Source organism: Lycium ferocissimum, chromosome 4, assembly GCF_029784015.1.
Source record: "Lycium ferocissimum isolate CSIRO_LF1 chromosome 4, AGI_CSIRO_Lferr_CH_V1, whole genome shotgun sequence".
NCBI classification, from domain to species: Eukaryota; Viridiplantae; Streptophyta; class Magnoliopsida; order Solanales; family Solanaceae; genus Lycium; species Lycium ferocissimum.
In genome coordinates, this window is record NC_081345.1 from 54,492,488 (window position 1) to 54,503,794 (window position 11,307).

Here is an 11,307-nt window from a genome sequence, read left to right on the forward strand (position 1 = left end):
TGTTGTGTTTGGAATTCCTCCTACCCAAATAGGTAGGGATAAAAAATTTTTTTACACGCTCAAGGAGGATTCGGCCACATTACGAACAACGACGCCACCGTCTTGAAAGTCTAAAAGTCGAACTCTGACTTCAACGCTGGCGGTGGACTTCCTTTGTCATAGTTCGCTTGTCCGCCTCAACATGAGCTAAACTTCCCGTATGAACGTCGACCGAGAGCATCGGCCACAACATTCGCCTTCCCGATGATAGAGAATATCCATATCATAGTCCTTAAGCAATTCGAGCCATCTTCTCTTGCCTAAGATTCAACTCTCCTTGCTTGAAAATATATTGCAGACTTTTATGATGGGTGAAAATATCCTCATGCACTCCATACAAGTAATGACGCCATATTTTAAAGTGCAAAAACCACATGTACCGCCAATTCTAGGTCGTAGTCGGATAATTCTTTCACGAGCCTTAAGCTATCTAGATACGTAAGCCACAACTTTACCATGTCGCATTAGAACACATCCGAGACCAATTCTTGAAGCATCACAATAAACAACGAACCCTTTGGGCCTTCCGGTAACGTCAAGGCGATGAAGTCAACTCTTTCTTCAACTCATCGAAACTCTGCTCACATGCATCTGACCATTGGAATTTGACTTTCTTCTTAGTCAACTTAGTCAACGGAGCTGAGATAGAAGAAAATCCCTCAACAAAATTCCTGTAATAACCTGCCAAACCCAAGAAACTTCTGATGTCTGATACTGAGGTGGGTCTGGGCCAATTCTTTACTGCATCAATCTTTTGAGAATCAACTTTAACACCTTCACCTGAGATCACGTGGCCTAAGAACGCCACTGACTTAAGCTAAAACTCACACTTTGAGAATTTTGCAAAAATTTGCGATCATTAAGAGATGCAACACTATTCTCAAATATTTAGCATGATCGGCCTCGGATTTTAATATACCAAAATATCATCAATGAAGACAATGACGAATAAATCGAAATAAGGCTTGAACACCCTGTTCATAAGATCCATGAAAGCGGTAATTTTTTTCGTCAATCCAAATGACATAACAAGAAATTCAAAACCTTAGAACCAATAGAAATCAACACGGAAATTAGAGTTTTGGGGTTCTATATAAAGAAACCCACCCTACACATTCACATATACCTCACAAGTCTCAAACAAGAGCAAAAAACGCCTAATTTACTTAGGGATTTAGCAAAACTGCTGAAACCTTTAACTAATTAGGTCTTTCTAGTCTAAAACTTTGATTTCTTTTTTGTGGCTGACCTTTAACTAATTAGGTCTTTCTAGTCTAAAACTTTATTTCTTTTTTGTGGCTGAATCTCGGGGAAGGAGCAAAGGATTCCAACTCCAATCTTGATCAAAGGCTGCACATAAGAAAGGTAATTCTTCTTCCTTCAATCTATTTTAGTTTATTTTAGTTTATTTAGCTGTTTGTCTGTGTTTAAGTTAGCCATGTGTGTTTATTTTTTTGCTCTATTTATTGATTAGTTTAGCATGATTATTTTTTAAGCTTCATTTAGTTGTTAATTAGTAAAATCCGCAGTGGGTTAATCATTAGCATGTTTAGTTCATGTGAATGTTGTATGTTTATGCTTATTGGATTAGGTTAGTTTAACCTCTAGCCTATTTGGGTGTTCTGTTCAGCTTAGTCTAATATTGCTTGTTGTATAACCAAGTATGTGCTAGATTAGCATAATATAGTGGTCATTTGATCTTGATAAAGGATCTGTTGATTGGTCTGATGCAATTAGAGTTAGATTAATCCTCATATAATCAGCCTGCTAGATTAATTAGATGATTTAACCTAAATCAGTTTATTCAACTTATGGGTTTGTATTACATTTGGTTGATTAGCTTAGTCTGGATATATTAGTTCATGTGTTAGCTTATTTGACTTGAGAAACTGTACCAATGTGAGGATTAACTGATGACAAATATGTGTTATCATGTTAATGGATTAGCTTGAGTACAATAGGAAAGTATGAGGCTGAGGTTTGAGTATGATAACTGTTTTGGATATGCTAAATACTGATCTGTGTGTACAAAGCTTAAACTAAACTGAAGAGAGTGCATATCTTATATGTTTTTGTTGACTAAAAGGTGAACAACTTATCTTGAGCATGTAGATTTGGTGATCAAATGTATACTTAATTGGCTCAAAACTCAGTTTGGTGGAAATGCTCATTATGCTGATGTACTCATGAGTTGATTAATTGGCTTTAGTCCATTAGAATAGCCTAGTGTTTGCAAATACTTATCTTGCCTGGTTCAAACATGCTTAATTTATGTATATCCATGTATACTGTGTGTGCAAATAAGCTCAAGTACCTAGTAGCAAGTTAATCATTACGAGTATGTGTAAGCCAACCATAGGTTAAACAAAATGTCTAAATTCAGTCTGTTCAGTCAACTGTAGGTAGTAAACCACTTTGATTTCCTGAAATTTATTTCAATTTGGAAAATGTGGTTTTACTGTTAGCATGTGTTCAAAGTGTTTGATAATCTCCTTATCTTACAAAATGGCATTGAGAACCTGTTTTTGAGACTGTCTGATGGATGAAAAACATGATTGAAACTATAACTAGTTAAATAGATTAAAGGGCATAAATCTTACATCAGATGACTATCTCTGATAATAAAAATGATAGCATTGTCTGCTTGGTTATTGTAGAGCTGGTTTGCTTGTCAATATAGAAATGCTGATTGCTTATGATAAAAAGGTTGGTTAAAATGTTTCATGGTTGGTATTGACTTGTTTGTCTGAAGGGATGTCATTGTTCTCAACAGATTAGGAGTTTAAAAGTTTAAGTGTTTGCTTGGTCATGGTAAGCTGAATTAGTGTGATTCATTAAAGGGTGAATGATGACACTGTTTAGGATCACTTTAAATATAAAGGGACCTTACGAAGTTGTCACTTGATTTGTGACAAGATAAGAAGTGACTATCCTACGGCTATGGATGGTTTAGGAAAGGCTTTGAGTTTCACTCAGCCTAGTACTGCTTATCCCAGGCTGCTAGGGTTCTTTCTTATTGGATTAGAACTCATGGGATCCTCTAAGGTCCTAGTAAGCATAAAAAGGGAAAGCTATGCGTGTTTACCCGTTAAAATGGAACCTGGAAAGTCTAAATGCAAGGCTAGTGAATGTGGTTGTGCAAGTTTTCCTATTTTCTAGTGTTTGTGTTGCCTCTTATTCTGTGCCTATCCCATCTTGCAGTTTAAGGGATTGGAGAGTTACTTCCCTCTTGGATAGTTTAGACTACAATTTATCCATGCTTGAATATCTTCATGGCTGAAACAATTTAAAAAAGAAAAAACAATCTGAGTTCTCCTGTGTTTTTTCTCAAGTATAAAAAATGATAAGATATGAGAATAAATCAACAGGACCGCTTCCCCTTTCCCCTCTTACTGAACTACACACATGTTTAGTCTAAGATTAAGTTGTGGCTTAAAGGTGACCAAGGAATGGTTTGTGTAAGGCAAATGGTTCATTGCATGTTATTCTTATACTGATCATGAGTTTCTCCTGTCAATAAATGCTTGTGTAGAGTATTATGTCGAAGTGTGCCATTATATATGTGCGTATATCTGGGAGTACTGATATTGAATTGATGACAAACCCTTTTGCTTCTCTTCTCTTTCTTGGCTTTGTGATATTGATGCATGATATACACAGGATATATGAGATATGCCAGCCCATGTATACCTTAGTGTATATGAGACTGTATATCTTATATACTGATGGTATATCATCAAAACTGTTTAAGTTAAGTGTTTGTGTCGAATGTTAACTTGGGCCTGTCCCTTTATCTGTTTCTTCATGAAAACCAATTTGGGCTTTTCTATGCTATCAGTTGCACTCCACCTCGCATTGGGCCTGTTCTGTTTTTTTTTTTTTTTCCCCTTTAAGCATTTTTGGGCTTCTCTTTCCCATCTGCCTGGTTTTCGATCTGCTTTATGTTGCTACAGTAGATATAACTATGCTATGCTCGAGATATATTTGTTTACATGATTGATCAGGTTTGAATGCCTTTCCTTTAAATTTATGTTGAATTGGTTACTAAGTAGAGATGCCTTCTAACCTTAATTCCCCTTTTCCCATCTCCTTTTTGCATGAAACCTATACAACATGGGCCAATTGGGCCGAAGCTGCCTAGTCCTCTGCTTGTTGGGCTAGAGGCCCAACCCTTTTTCTTTCTATCGAGTCTGAGCCAAAATTTGAAGGCCCAACCATGAATGAAAATGCTTAACTGGTGGGCTCTGTAGGTCCACCAGCCTTCCCCTCTCTTCATTTTGTACATGTATTTGTAAATGGCTATCAATGAATACTTGTAAATATATTGAAACCCTATTGGTTATGACTTAGTCGAATTAGGAAAATGATACTTACATCGTTTAGAACGGATAGGAACCTGGTTACTATTTCCAAACTTAGACCCCACAAAAGATAAAATGGTTATATTCTCAACAATTGGGACGAGAAATGACTTTGCCATATTTTTCTTACAAAGCTGGAAAAAGTGGAAACAGCGAAGTATACATTTTGGAAAGGTTAACTTTTTTTCTTAAAATCTGGAATTAGAAACAATGGGTATATTTTGAGAAAAGATAAATACAGTTCTTCTTCTTGAAGCTAAATTTGCAATGGGATAATACAAAAATCTGATTTTCAAGGTAAATGATTTTGAAATGGGTTTCAAAGGTTCAAATGACTGAAAGATTTTTTTTTCTAACCGTTTTGGGTCAAGCCCATTTTTAAAGAAACAAAGGGAATTTTACTTGGGCCTTAGTTTGAGGCAAAGGTTCAAAAGATGGAATATAGTTGACCTTCACTGGAAAATAAATACATTTGCCAAAATCTCACGAAGTTATGTAGATCAAATGGTATTTTTATAAATGATCTACACTTGGAACACTTTTCATAAAACTTATAAGAATAAGGGTACATAACATTGGGACCAATTAGGTGGAACTCTACTTAAGAGAAATCTTGAGTGTGTTTCGATCCGGAAATGAAATGACCGCTTTAATCTTATACGCATTTTCCAAAAAGGAATTCAACTCTTTTCCTTCAAGAAACAAAAGGAATTTTTGCCAAATATCTCAAAATGATATGCATGACAAGATATACATGACTTTAAACTATTTGAGCAAATAATTACAAAATCACACATTGAAGCTCGAAGGTCAACCGTATCTTACGGATTCTTAATATCGGGGTGTCTCAACGCCTTCCCCAAGTAATCACCAAAACCCTTACCTTGGACTCTTGTTTTAAAGATTTTTTCTCTTGTTTGAATAGACCCTTTAAATTTGTTTTCCTAATTTTCCTTATAAATTAGGTGGCGACTCTAAAAAACATAAAATCCAAAAGAGTCCACAAATTCGAAGTAGCTTTTATTCCCCGCGTAAAAGTGAACCGTAACAATAGCATTTCGGACTGATCATAGGAAATATGCAATAAAAGGCAGACCTTCTAGACTCATCAAGGACCTTTCATTACCACTAGCCACATTTCCAGTTGCCAAGTCTCATTTACTCAAAATTCCTGCATGCATAACCATTAAGACTTGGGGAATTGAATGATCATGAGAACTAAATAAGTTTCTGCAGGCAGATGAAATTCAACAGAGTCACTCTTGGAAACCATTTCACTCTGGTGCCTTGAATTAACTTCATACTGGGAATTTTCAAATCCCAACCAGTTTTGAAGCTCACCCGACTTGGTTTGATCACTGTAATTCAATGGCAAGAGCCCATTATTCTTACCACCTCCTTTTGGTCCAATACCATCAATTATGGAAGAAAAAGGACCATCATCAAAACTAGGAAAGAATGACTTGCATGACTCTGAATCATCAATTAATCCAAAACCAACTGAGTTACCTCTTTAGTTTAGTGATCTTTTTCCGAGTAAAGTCACTCTGGCAACATACTCTAGCATATTAAAACCTTAGAAGATGTGATAAAAGCTCATAAGGTGCAATTTGAGATAAATCCATCTCAAACAAATAGAGAAAGACTACACAGAGTACAAGTAGATCTTAATAGACAACTACATTTGGAGGAGCAATTCTGGAAACAAAAAGCAGGCATGAACTGGTTCAAAGACGGGGAAAGAAATATCAAGTTTTTTCATACCTATGTGTAGAAGAAATAGATTGCAGCTGAAAAGAATTCAGAATGAAGAAGGGGAATGGCTGAAGTCAATGGATGATATAGCTGAAGAAGCAATCAGATTCTATAGGAATTAATTCAGTAAAGAAACTCATCCTACAGATTTTGATATGCTAAACAAAGTACCTGTGTTGATTACTGAGGATCAGAAGGAAGCAGTGGTAAAAGATCCAACTAAGGAGGAAGTTAGACAGGTTGTGTTTAGCCTAAATGCTGATAGTGCAAGGGACCTGATGGTTTTACAGGGCTTTTCTTTCAAGCAGCTTGGCATAAAATAGGGGATGATATCACTAACATGGTTCCAGACTTCTTTGGGGGTGCTGAGTTGCCAAAATTCATTACTCATACAAATTTGGTATTGCACCTAAAGAAACAGAATGTTAGCACCTTTGTAGATATGAGGCCAATCAGCCTAAGTAATTTTGTGAATAAGATTTTCTCTAGGTTGATTCATGAAAGAATGGTGCATTTACTGTCTTCATTTATATCACCAGAACAGGCAAGATTTGTAAAGGGAGAAGTATTGTTGAAAATGTTCTATTGGTACACGAATGAGTCACTGATATTAGGAAAAGGGCTAAGCATGCTAACATAGTGATTAAACTAGACATGGCAAAAACATATGTCAGGGTACCATAGCTATTTCTCACCAAAGTTCTCAGGAAAGTGGGGTTCAATGAAAGGTTGATTGACATGGTGTAAAGAATCATTGGAAACAATTTCCATTCAGTACTAACAAATGGTCAACCTTATAGCTTTTTTAGTGCATGTAGGGGAGTAAAACAAGGAGATCTATTATTTCCTATCTTTTTTTTTTTTATCATTACAGCTGAAGTACTCTCTAGATCACTAAATGCACTACATGAAAATCTGTATTTCTATGGATATGGGATGCCTAGAGAAAGTGCAAAGTTAAAAGCTAAATCACTTAGCTTATGCTGATGATATGATCATTTTCAGCTCTGCTGATGTAGGGACTCTACAGCTGGTGATGGATGTGTTGAATAAATATGAAAAGATATGAGGGCAGAAAATTAACAAAGAGAAGAGTGTTATATACTTACATAATAATGTGACTATGGATATTGTGGTGGCAGCAGAAGGGATAAATAGTATGGGAAGGAAACAATTTCCTTTTACATATTTGGGCTATCCTATTTTCCATATAAGAAAAGGAAGGATTACTACAAGGATATGATCACTAAGGTTAGTAATAAATTGCAGGCATGGAAGGGTAAACTGCTATCTTTTGGGAGGAGGGTTGTTTTGATAAAACATGTACTACAAACTATTCCCATTCAACAATTATCTGCAGTCAACCCCCCTCCCCTAAAATGTAATAGAGCAATTACACAAGCTTTTTGCACAATTTTTCTGGTCCAATTGTATTGGAGGAAATAATAGACAATAAGCATCTTGGCAGAAGTTGTGCTTACCCATGAATGCAGGAGGTCTAGGCTTTAGATCAATGCATGATGTCTCAATGGCATTGTTCTGTAAGTTGTGGTGGGATTACAGAACAAAACTATCTTTATAGAACTATTACATGAAGAACAAATACTGCAAGAAAGAGAATGAAGTGATAGTACCATGGAAATCAGGGGACTCTCAAATATGGAAAAGGATGTTGGAAGCAAGGGATAAAGTGGAGCATCAAATTTGGTGGCAATTGAATAGAGGGTCTGCTCTATTTTGGTTTGATAATTGGACTGACATTGGAGCTCTTTACCATGCCACCCTAAGGATTTTTATTGGGATGAAGATATTAAGGCAGCGGAGGAAGTGGTTACAGAAGGAAGATGAAATGAACAGAAACTAAACAGGGTGCTTCCTCCTGATTTAGTTCAATATATCATTCATGAAGTGCTGCCACCAAGAGAAAATGGGGAAAAGGATAAACCATGGTGGATGCTGAGCACAAAATAAAATTTTACAGTAAAGACTGCTTGGGAATATGTAAGACAAAAGGAAGAGACAAATAGTGTGTTCTCACGCATATGAATTAAAGGCCTTTAGTTTAAGATGTCTTTTTTCACATGGAGGATGTGGAAATTTAAGATTCCTATTGATGATATCACGAGGAGATTGGGTATTGCATTACCATATATATGTTGGTGCTGCAATGACCCCAAACAGGAGATAATGACACACCTGTTTCTACACTCTTACACAGCTAACACTAGGGGTGGGCATGGTACGGTATTTTCAATTTTCGGTTTCTAAAAATACTATACCATTACCGTACCAAATTAATTCGGTATGGTTTGGTATTTTAAAGTTCGGTTTCGATATTTTACGGTACGGTAAATCGGTACCATAGTTTGTCGGACTTCGACTTACATATACTCATATCGTGGAGAATTATGACTTTCGCTACTTTAGAAACGTCTCAATTATTATGTACTAAACACCTTACACATGTAAAAATATTCAAAAGAAAGTACAAGCAATCCCCTTCGTAAATCAGTTACACAAAAAAGACATTTAAATCAAGATAGAGTAGTCAAAGTTCCAACGTTTAAACAATTAGTTTTCTAATAATACTAGTTTATATATTTGTTAGTATTATAGTACTAAGATATATGAATTGTATATGTAATTATATACTTCGGTATGGTATTCGGTATTTCAGTATTTTCTTTATGAATACCGAATACCGTACCGAATACTAAACTTTTTAAAAATGCATACCAAATACCATACCAAATACTATAATACCGAAATCGCGATATAAAAATTTTCAATTTCGGTATGATAATCGGTATCTACCATACCATGCCACCCCTAGCTAACAGGACTTGGTCCTATTTCTCTTTTTTTGCAGGTATAAACATTGAAGGAATGCATCTTAGAGAAGTAATGCTCACATGGTGGACACTACCGGTCAAAGAGTATGAAGGCATACTTTCAGGCTATTCCATGCATGATAATATGGGAGATTTGGAGAAGAAGAAATCAGAAGAAGCACAAAGGGAATGCTATCTCCCTTCACCGAGTCATATATCAGGTAACAAACAATGTTCATATGTTACTCAAAGTTAGAAGGTCATCACTACAAAATTATCCTCATAAATGGCCTGATATATTGAGTTTCTTGGAGAATTATACACCTAAGGTCACAATGGTCAAGGTGTTATGGGAACTTCCTCCTATGGGTTCCTACAAATGCAACACAGATAGCGCATCAAGAGGTAACCCAGGGAGGAATTCTTATGGGTTTTGCCTAAGAGATGGAAGAGGGGATTTGGTCTATGCAGAAGCTAAGCAAATCCATAGCACCACCAATACACAAGCAGAGGAAACAACTATATTGGAGGCATGTAGATATTGTGACAGGAACAGTACACTCAGGTGATGATACAAATAGACACTTTATTGTTACAAAAAGTGATACAAGGAGTTTGGAAACCACCTTGGCAAATGTGAGATGGATTGAGGAGATTGAAAGCATAATTACAAATCATCAACTACATATCACACATATACTGAGGGAGGGCAACAAAATGGCTGATTATCTCTCAAATACAACACTGGATAAATGAAATGTGGAATATAGTAGTTTTCATCAATTGGAAAGTGAAGGAAAGAAATTGATAATGGCGATAAGCTACAATGACCATACATGAGGATTAAAAAAGCAAAAAGATGAAGGAAAACACGCAGAGCTTGAAGATGAGATAGAACAACAATTTCAAGCATAATATTTCAGGTTTTTGCGGGCAAGAAGGTGAAATTCAAGCAAATGGAGGTGTGCAACAACATACCATATGGAAAACAGAGGAAACAACAGCAAATCACACAAACCACAAGGAAATTAAGGAAACAACAAGAAGCGAAGAATATGCACAATGGTGAAATCGAAGATAACTCAAACAACACAAAATGGGTTTGTACATCATCCATTCTCCATCTTCAGCTGCAGATCCAAGATTATCCGGCTTCTTGAGTAGCAATTGAACGAGGATCTAGAAGATTGGAGCTCACCTCCTCTTTCCCCATTCTTTAGACTAGGTTTCTTATCTTTTGCACTCTTCATTTACTTTTTGTTGTTTTATTTGACAACTTTTACTTATTAATAAAATGGCCACGTGGCTGAAATTTAACTAAAAAAAAAAAAAAATCCTAGCAGAGATAAAATGTAGTTGAAGTAAATTGTTCAAGCATTTTGAAAACAAAGAAATCAATACTAAAAAAATCATGTACCACAATTTAGATTTGGTTCTTCTGGTGATTCTTGCAATCCGACTTTAAGTTGTGTATCATCACTTTCACTGGGATCCAGATTCAAGTCAGGGATTGCATATTCATCAACGTTATGATCTGTATCAACATTGAGGTCAGGAAGTTCATTTGTATCATACTCAAATGGAATATTTAGATCAAATTGTGTTGCAGCCATTTTAAATCAGCACTTAGAAAACTAAACCTTTTTGTAGGATAAATGTTGGCGGGAAATGTTTAAAATGTTTGCTCCATGTAAATTTTTATTAGGGTGTTTAAGAAGAAATGGGTTTAAGGTTTCTAAATGTGCTGAAATTATCAAGTTAAAGTTTGGCTCTAACTCTACAAACTTTTTTTTCGAGGAAACTGGTGTCAAAACTGGGTCCAAAAATTTGACTTCAATTTCCTAATGTAAACCAATCTGATGAATTTATGGCAAGCAACGTGAAAAGCATATGCCAATGTTGGGATTGCATATTTTTTTTTTGGTTTTGAAGACAACTTTATATTAATATAATTAAAAGTACACAGGGAGCTGATGCCCAAAGGCATCTACATCAGTAGTAATAGCAGTACAAGGAAATCCTACACTAGATACCATGGGAGATACAGAGTCCCATTGATTTCGTAAAGGATTGTTAACAAAGGTTGATGACTGTGCTATTGAAGCCGTGGAGACCGTTGATGTGGAACAAAAAGTCGTTGTAGCGTGCTCTCTAGTTGGTCATTGATTTTTCACATGTCGAAGGTGCATGTTCCTAGCATAGTCATCCGAGAGAGCTTGATGAACGAAAGGGGGAGGCTAGTCAAAAAAAGTTATCCGGCTTCCCGTCAAGTCTGAATCAAAATGTGCAAGCTGTGGGATTGGAGAAGTTTTACAATAGGT